Below are 9508 nucleotides of genomic sequence, written 5' to 3' on the forward strand. Positions count from 1 at the left end.
AGCACGCCGGGAGTTGTAGTCCGCCCGCCGGCAGGCCACGCCCCCGCGGCAGGCCACGCCCCGTCTCAGGTCACGCCCCGTCTGGAAGCCACTCCCCCTCGGTGGGGAACGGGGCAGAGGGGCGGTGTGAAGGCGGCCGGGGGGGCTGGCTGGGGGGCTGGGGTGGGGCTGGGGGGTCGGGGGGTGACAGGGCCCGTGGGCGTTGGGGCGGCGCTGGAGGGGCTGGGGGGTCGGGGGGTGACAGGGCCCGTGGGCGTTGGGGCGGCGCTGGAGGGGCTGGGGGGTCGGGGGGTGACAGGGCCCGCGGGCGTTGGGGCGGCGCTGGAGGGGGCGAGGTGAGGCTTTGGGGTTGGGGGTGAGGGGTGCTGTGGGGATTGAGGGGGGGGTGATGCTTGGGGGTCAGGGGGTGATGGGGTGCCCTGGGGGGGGACACAGGAAGGATTTGGGGTTGGGAGGATTAGGGGTGAGTAACCAGGTGCTGTGGGGCTTAGGGGTGGGGGGTCTGGGGGCCAAGAGGGTGCTGGGGTGCTGTGGGGTGGGGACTGGGGGTCAGCTGGGACATTGGGGTGTGGGTCTTGGGCCAGTTCCCGCAGCACTGCAGGCAGGGGGATTCGGGGTGATGGTGGGATTCGGGGCCAGGGGGAGCTGAGGCCGGTGTGTCACTGGGGTGCTGGGGGGGTGTTGGGGGGCAGTGGGGAGGGGGCGGGTGAGGTGTGGGGTAGCCAGAGATGACAGGCAAGAGGAAACCCTACGAAAAGCATCTCCTACCTGGGCTGGGTGTTGGGGTCCCCCCCCGGACACCCCAACCCTGGCAGGGCTGTGGCACGGCTCCGGGGGCCGGGACACCGTTCACACCATCACCAGCCACCACGTGAGCTGGTAATTACCGGGATGAAGGTTTTACTCTCTAATCTTTCCAATTAGCTTGTACAGCAGCCGCTGGGGCCTCAGCGATGCGGCCGCAGCCCCGGATGGGCTCCCAAGGACCGGCTGGGCTGCAGGGGGCAGGGGGGGCACGGGGGGCACAGCCAGCAGCACACCCAGAGGCATCGCACCCCACCGCCCCCTCCCCGGCCACTCCTAAATCACGGGGTGAGGGGCTTTGTGGGGCCGCTGGCTGCCCCAGGGACAGAAAATCTGGCTTAAAATGCTCCTGGGGCACACACGGGGCTTTGGATCTGACCTCCTGGATAGAGGGAGTATTTAACATGAGCAAAACAAGAAATACTTTAAAAAATTTCCATTCTCTCTGATGAGAGCTCAAACACCACCAAACTCCTGTTTTCCCTTGGTTAATTTTTATATTAAAGTTTGCAATCACTGTAATACATCAAATAACAGAATACAATCAAATTACTTGCTATACTGGGAAAAAAAAAAATCTCATCCCCGACAGCTTAACACCAACTTTCTGACGCTGCAGCGTGAGCGAGATCCCGGTGTCCAGGGCGCCCGGCCGTGGGCTCACTGCCCGATGTCTGGATGCACTGATCCCCCGGCACAGCATCCATCCTGCATCCCTGAGCCCTCCCTGCCACCCCCCCCACAAATCCTCCATGGGGGAGGGCTGGTCTCCCTCATCTTCCCCCTGCCAGTGGATCCCAATGGATCCCAATGTCCTGATGGATCCAGATGTCGATTCAGCGGCAAGGCCCGTGTGTCAGACCCCCTTAAGGCAAAACATCACCTTCAAATAATAAAACACGGGTTGGGGTTACTTGCTGCCGTGTTTTCTGGGTTTGAAGGGGGGCACGTGTCAAGTCCCGCTTGTGCCCGTTGGCATTAAGACCCCTCCAGGGTGGGCACCCCTCGGCCTCGATGCAAACCCCAAATCATCACAAAACGGCCCGAAAGCTCCAGCCCCTGCAGCATCCCCCCCTCGCCTCACGCTGAATCCCCCTCCCCACACCCCAGCGAGCGGGATCTTCGCCTGCAGAAGCCCGAGGTGACGTTCCCTGGGTCCCCTGGGGTGGATTTAGCCCTTAGCGCCCCGGCACGGCAAAGCTTGCCCCGGCAGCGGAGGGTGCTCACCGGGGCAGGGCAGGTTTGTTCCAGGGATTCCCTGTCTCCTCCGACACCCCCTACTCCCCCCGGGCACCCACCTCCCACCTTTGGGCTCCTCTGTGCAACGCTTCCATTGCAGCCTCATTAACGGGTGGCCTGCAGCTCCGCAGCAAATGAATCCTGGGATGTTCAAGGCTCTGTGAGGGATTTCTGCAGGGAAAGCTGCACCCGGGCTGTTTCCCAAGCTGGGAAACCACAGCCGTTCCCTTCCCAGTGACACCAGTACTGTTGTCAAGTCGTACAGGTGCTCGTGACAGCTGCGGGATGCTGACACAGAGATCCCAGGGCTGCATCCTGCTGCCCCCCAGTTTGGATGAGCTCTCCCAAAGGAGCCAAGGAGCATCTCCGTGCTGCCTGCAGAGCCGGGCAGGCAGCCTGCCGGCATCACGCACCGCTGGGGTGCCGGGAGAGAGCAAGCAATGTCGGGAGCCACGGCCAAAATCACTGCCGGCCGCTCTCCCACAGCTCCCGGCACAGCTCCGGTTCCCCACGGAGCGTGGGGCTGCGTTGTGGATGCTCAGGGGCTTCTCCCCACCGGGCTGCATCATCCAGGTGGGGGTCACCGCACCACCCCAGCTCCCACCATCCCCTCATGATCACAGATCACCTTCCCCCATGACAGACCCCAGGCTTTCGGTGTCACAGCTTCGGCTAATGCCCACTGGAAATGTGCCAAGTGACGCAGTGCTCGCTCCTCCCTGTTTCAGCACGAATACGTGGATTTAATTTCCTTCTTCTGCAGCCAGCTCTGGGGAATGTGACTCACCCTCCAGCCACGGCTGGGTTCCCCTTGCAGCTGGAGAGCGAGAAGCCACCAGGGCAGCTGGAAATGGCTGTTGTGCATCGGCACCAGCCCGACGTCGTGGCACGGGGTGAGGGCGAGCAGGGCTGGCTGGGTGCTTACGGCCACCCCAGTCACCCCAGGGTGGCAAAACCCAAGGGCAGCCGTGCCTGGGACAGACCCGGGAGTGAGGGTCAAGCCGTAACACACCCTTATTAAACGTGTGGGATGATAAAGCTGGTGGTGGTGGAATCCTGCTGATTCCAGCCGAGCCGGGACTGAGGTGAGATGAGATGCTCGCCCACTCACCCTGCATCCCAGCAGGAACAGCCAGGGATGCCCATCGGCTCCCCCACGCCTGTCTTTCCTCCTCCAACAGCAGCGACCCCTGCTCTAGGGCCTTTAAACCCTGGAGAAACCATCTTGGAGAGGCAGCAAGGCAAAGCCAGCGCTTACAAGGAGCTTCCTCTAACATCTCAGCCAGGAACAGCGATTTTTATCAGCCGGAGAAGCTGCTGCCGGGCGATGCGCCTTCCCCGCACCAGCACAAGCAGCATCCTGTGCACATGCGGATGGCAACAGTGCCAAACTGGTCTGTCACACAGGGAAACGCCTTGTGTCCCCAGCCCTGTGTGACTCATGGCTCAGCCACCCACCTTTGCAAAGGTGTGCTGGGGCGGGGGGAGGCACTGAGCCCACGAGCCCACCCTGGGGTGATGCGCTCGGAGCCACCGACTCACCCCTGCCCCTTGGTCACATCAGGGGCTGGTGGGTGTTTGCAGCTCGAGACCATCCACACTGTGAGTCAAGCTCAGAGCCCACCCAGCGAGGGGATAAACATTATCCTGCGAGGGGGGTCAGGGCACAAACGCCCGCAACAGCTCCTGGATGCTGGGCAGCATCTTTGCAGGAGCAGAAGCCGGAGCCAGGGCGCTGCGTCCTGGCTCCAAGGCACCTCCAGCTCACAGCAGCTGCTAAAACCCCCGACGCTGGTGTCAGACCCTCCTCCCCAAAGCTCCTGGCAGTGAGAGGGACCTCTTGGAGGTGTCGGGAAAATACTGAGAGGCAAAAGGCTTGCTGCTGCAAAGCGCTGCGTGCTGCGGAGCTGGCTGGGAGGCAGCCGGCCCCCGCGGGGGGGCAGGGAAGCCAGGCTGGGGCTCTGCACGGCCCAGCACCTTCGCAGCCCCCCACCCCTCTCCTCCCGGGCCCGTTTAGATAAGAGCATCACGCCTTCAGCTTTCAGCCCTTGCAGGACAGGCTGGCTGCAGGGAGCACCCCCACCTCTGTGCCCCCTGGGGAGGGAGGAAGATGGGCCTTTCCCTCCGCAGCCATCCAGGCTCTGGGCATCCCTGCAGGGCTCAGAGCAGCCACGGGGCAGGGGCCAGCCTGGCTCTGCTCCAGATGTGCCACAGCTGCAGCACGACAGAGCAGGGAGAGGGCTGGGGAGGGGGGCTAACACCCACAGTGCCCCCACCCTGAGGGTGGGCAGCCAGCTCGAGCTGATGTGCCAGGAGGGGCAAGGATGCGCTCAGTCCTGCGTGGGAAAGGGAAGGATGCAAGTCGGTTTGTTGGCTGGGGTGGGCCCTCGTCCGCCGCCGCTGTGAGCCAGCCACCGGGCGAGGAAACGGCTGAGGGTGGCGAGGGTGGCCTTCCCCAGCAGGGCCAGCAGCAGTGCAGGCAGGGCCAGCAGTGGGGCTGGCAGTGGGGCTGCCAATGGGGCTGCCAGCGGGGCTGGCAATGGGGCTGGCAGCGGGGCTGGCAGTGGGGCTGGCAATGGGGCTGGCAGTGGGGCTGGCAGCGGGGCTGGCAATGGGGCTGGCAGCGGGGCTGGCAATGGGGCTGGCAATGGGGCTGGCAGCGGGGCTGGCAGTGGGGCTGGCAGCGGGGCTGGCAGCGGGGCTGGCAATGGGGCTGGCAATGGGGCTGGCAGCGGGGCTGGCAGCGGGGCTGGCAATGGGGCTGGCAGTGGGGCTGGCAGTGGGGCTGGCAGCGGGGCTGGCAATGGGGCTGGCAATGGGGCTGGCAGCGGGGCTGGCAATGGGGCTGGCAGCGGGGCTGGAAATGGGGCTGGCAGTGGGGCTGGCAGTGGGGCTGGCAGCGGGGCTGGCAATGGGGCTGGCAGTGGGGCTGGCAGTGGGGCTGGCAGCGGGGCTGGCAATGGGGCTGGCAATGGGGCTGGCAGCGGGGCTGGCAATGGGGCTGGCAGCGGGGCTGGAAATGGGGCTGGCAGTGGGGCTGGCAGTGGGGCTGGCAGCGGGGCTGGCAATGGGGCTGGCAATGGGGCTGGAAATGGGGCTGGCAGTGGGGCTGGCAGTGGGGCTGGCAGTGGGGCTGGCAGCGGGGCTGGCAGTGGGGCTGGCAACGGGGCTGGCAGCGGGGCTGGCAGTGGGGCTGGCAGCGGGGCTGTGGGGCAGGTTTGCAGCAGTGATGCAGGGATGGTTTGCAGGGGGGCAGGTTTGCAGCGGGGAGGTTGCAGCAGGGGTGTGGGCCAGGGTTGCAGCACGGATGCAGGACAGGGTTGCGGGGGGGCAGGGCTGCAGCGGGGCAGGTTGCGGGGGGCTGCGGGGCAGGGTTGCGGGGGGGCAGGGCTGCAGCGGGGCAGGTTGCGGGGGGCTGCGGGGCAGGGTTGCGGGGGGGCAGGGTGGTATCGGGGCAGGTTGCGGGGGGCTGCGGGGCAGGGTTGCGGGGGGGCAGGGTGGTATCGGGGCAGGTTGCGGGGGGCTGCGGGGCAGGGTTGCGGGGGGGCAGGGTGGTATCGGGGCAGGTTGCGGGGGGCTGCGGGGCAGGGTTGCGGGGGGGCAGGGTGGTATCGGGGCAGGTTGCAGCGGGCTGCGGGGCAGGGTTGCAGCGGGCGGTTCGCGGCGCTGCTGCCGGCCCCCAGCGAGTGGCGCTGCCCGCCCAGGGAAACCGGGGGGCAGCCGGGGAGGAACCGGGGGGGAACCGGGGAGGAACCGGGGGGCAGCCGGGGGGCAGGCAGAGGAGCCGGGGGCCGAGCCGCGGCGGTGCCGGCTCTTCCCCGCTGTTGCACGGGCATGTGCTGGGGCCCCCTTGGCACCCACCGGGGGGCTTCGTCCCTCGGCTGGCGCAGAGCTGCGGGTGGGGGGTGGCACCCCAGGGCCCGGGCGAGGGAGGTGGCAGCAGCTCGGGGCCACATCATGACTTACGGGCTCCTCTGGTGCCAGCCGCCCCGCGCAGCACCGTGCCATCGCTGCTGCCTGGCCACTTGTCAGGGACTAAACCCCCCCAGCAGCCATCTGGGATTTACAGCCCGCGGTGCCCAGGGTCTGCAGTTCCCCCGGGACAAGCCCAGTTCGTCCCCAGCAAGGACAGCAAGTCGGCTTCTCGGTGACAGCCAAATTGTCGCTATTAAATCCAATGCAAACAACTTATTACCTGCTGCAGAGGAGCGAGAAGGCTGGGTGCTGCTCTGCCCGCCCCCCCCCCCCCCCCCCGCCCCTCCCCCCAAGCTTTCCCTCTGTGCCTGCAAGGATCAAGCTGCTTTTTGGAGGGGCTTCTGGAGGGACTGTGGCTCCCAGCCCGGTGCAGGATGGCTCCTGGCACTGCAGAGACCCAAAGGTGCCCACCTTGGTGCACAGCCGGGTGCAAAATTGCACGTCTGGGCAAAACCTGGCTGCAAAAAGCAGCGCTCGGCGTCCCGCAACGCCACGTGTGCACCCGGGTGGTGGTGTCCCTCCCACAGCAGTGACACGGTGGCACGGCCACGGGCTGGCAGCCCCGGCGGCGCTGGGCACAGTGTGGGTTACACAGGGAAGCAGGGCTGGCGCCGGGTGCAGGTGGTGCCAGGGGATATTTTGGGCTCCACGGGCAGGACAGATTCTGATCCCATGAGCTAAGGCAGCGACGCAGGGGCTGGTCCCTTCCCTCCCACGCACCGCCCCACAAAACCTTCACCAGTGTCCCTGGGCAGCTCCAGGGCTCCACTGCTGGGAAGGGGCTGGGAGGGACTGGGAGCACTGGGGCTCAGCTCTATCACAGTCCGGGGTGACCACAGCCGAGGCTTTGCTGGGGCAGCTGCTCATGGCTGGGAAATACGTGATCCCACGGGAGACACGGGATTGCCCGGAGCCGTGCAGACATGGCCACCACCACCGCTCGCTTGAGCCGACCCTCCATGTCCACCCACGAAGAGCCGCTTCGTTTCCAGCCGGAATTTACCCACACGCAGCCTGTGGACCACGGATATTCCTCCTCACCCCCCACCCCGCACGAACCCTGCACGGGCTGAGCCCCATCCCGGCCACCTGCCAGACTGGGAACTTCCCCGGCTGCTCAGATCCCTCCTGCAGCTGGGCCAGGCGCTGGGCACGGTGAGAGACAACCCTTGGCATGGCACGATGCTGCTGCACCCTCCCATGTCACGACAGGGCACAGCGACACGGCGCAGTGAGGGCAGCTCAGCTCCGGTAATGCCCGTTCTGCAAAGCACTTTTGATTCCCTCAGCCTTAAAGCGCTCGTTCAGCACAGGCCGCGATTATTATCGTCATTTTCCCATCACATCGCTGCATGTCAAACACCACAAACACGTTCTATTGTTCAGTCGAGGGCAACTGTAGTGCACAAAAATTGCATACATTGGGATCATAACTATCGGCTGCAGGTAGGGAGATTATTAACACGCCTTCTGCCTTGCAAGGCAGACAATGAAAGCTGCCGATAAATTATATATGTGCAGACAAATTGCCGGCCTTGGTAAAACTCAGGGTGAGGAATTTATTGGTTTATAATTGTGACCACCTGAAAAGAAGGAAGGGGGTTAAATTGATGCAATGACCCAGGCGATGAGTTAAAGGAGATTCATGGTGCCAGCTCAGCCCTGAATTATTTGATGGTGTGGTAGGAAAATGGGGAGAAGAAAAAAGTAAAGGATGGGTCCTTCACCGGGGCGCTTGCTGCTGGCTGGCTGTTGGGAGCGTGGGAAGCGCTGGGTGCCCATGATAAATCATTTGTGTATTTAAAACAAAACTGGGGAGGAAAATCTGGAGCCCAACCCAGCACTTGTTGCTAAGGCCAAGATTTGCAAGATTGTAGGGGAGGAAAAAAGGGATTAAACCCAAAATTTTCAAGAACCTTCCCGCTTTGCAGCTCCCTGAGCAAGGCTCAGGGCAACGCCGGCTCCAGGCACTGGGTCCTTCCCGGGTGCGCCCTGGGGAGAGGGGACCTGCTGGGTGCTGGGGCAGCACAGGTGGGGTGGACCACCTGGGACCCACCCGGCCCTGGTCACTCCGTATCTTCTTGCAAACACAGCAGGGGATGGGCAGAAACAATAGAAACTAACACAAAAAGGTATCGCCCTGTCCTTGCTGCGGGGTGCTGGGGAGAAAACCTTGGTGCACTGGGGATGCTGGGCTGGTACGGAGGGGTGCTGGTGCTCAGACTGCTGCCAGCCATTCTGAAAGCACTGTGTATATATATATTTTTATATATATATCTATATATAAAAATTGTGTGTGTATACACATGAAAAAATGCAATATATATGTATTTTTAAGCACCAGAGGAGCTCACCTGAGCTCATGCCCTCTGCTCCCCGAGCCAAGGCACCATGCAGGCATGCACCGTGCAGGTGAGCAACGCACCCAGCCCCAGCCAGCTGCTTGGAGCCCTGCCCAAGGCAAAACCTCACCCTGCCACGGCCACAGCGCAGCCCCCTGCCCACAGCCCTCCTCCCACCTGACCCATGGCACCCAGGGCCCAGAAAACCACCACAAAGCTTTGACTCACGCTGGGCACCGCTTGCTGCGGCGTTGCAAACTGGTCGCCATCCCCAATGGGTTTGCAATTGCCGATGCAGTTGCTCACCCCGGCACCGGGATTTAAACATCGGCCCAGCCTGGGTCTGCAGGGCTGGGGGTTGGGCGCTGGGGGGGCATCGCTGCTCCAGGGGTGCCCAGGGACCCGGCTGGACTGTGTCATCCCGGTTATCTGACCGTGCAGGGAAAAGCGAGGAGCAGCGGGGATGCAGAGCAGTGACCCCACAAGATGCTGGTGCTGCTTTTGCCAGATGTGCCAGGGTGAAACTGTAGCAAAGAAGGATTTTTTATTAATTTTATTTTTCTGAAAGGCTCAGCTGCTCCCAGCATGGCTTTGTGACCAGAAATGGTGCCTTTATTGGAGGATTTCTTCCATTTGAACAAAATATTTCAGATACCTCAAAGAAAGCCAAGAAGGCAGCAGGAAAAATCCCTCTGACAGAATCTCCCTGTCAACTTGACATTTTTCCAACGATTGCCATTGATTGTCTGAGCTGCCTCGGTTCCCCAGGACATTTTCTCATTTCTTTTGAAAAGCCGACACAGTGCTCCCTGCTGGGATCCCCCAGCTGCACCGGGTACCCGAGACCCCACGGCCAGACCCCTCCGTAGGTACGGTACAAAAGCCACTAGCACTAAAGATCTCCAAGCACCCTCCCTAAAATCATGCAGGACTCACTTAAAAATAAGCTTATGGTTGCCATTCCCGGTATATTCAGGGAATAATCCTGCCACCCCCTGGGGCAGGGAGCTGCCACCCTGGCAGGGGCTGGGGGCTGCTCTAGGGATCCCGGGGGTCCCCAAGCACCCCCAGGTCCCCAGACGGTGTTGTCCCCTCGCTGGCTGGGTGTTACAGGGTGACACCGTAAAACTTTAGCGTGTGGAGGGGAG

The sequence above is a fragment of the Falco rusticolus genome, chromosome 3 (genome assembly GCF_015220075.1).
Source record: "Falco rusticolus isolate bFalRus1 chromosome 3, bFalRus1.pri, whole genome shotgun sequence".
Taxonomy (NCBI): Eukaryota; Metazoa; Chordata; class Aves; order Falconiformes; family Falconidae; genus Falco; species Falco rusticolus.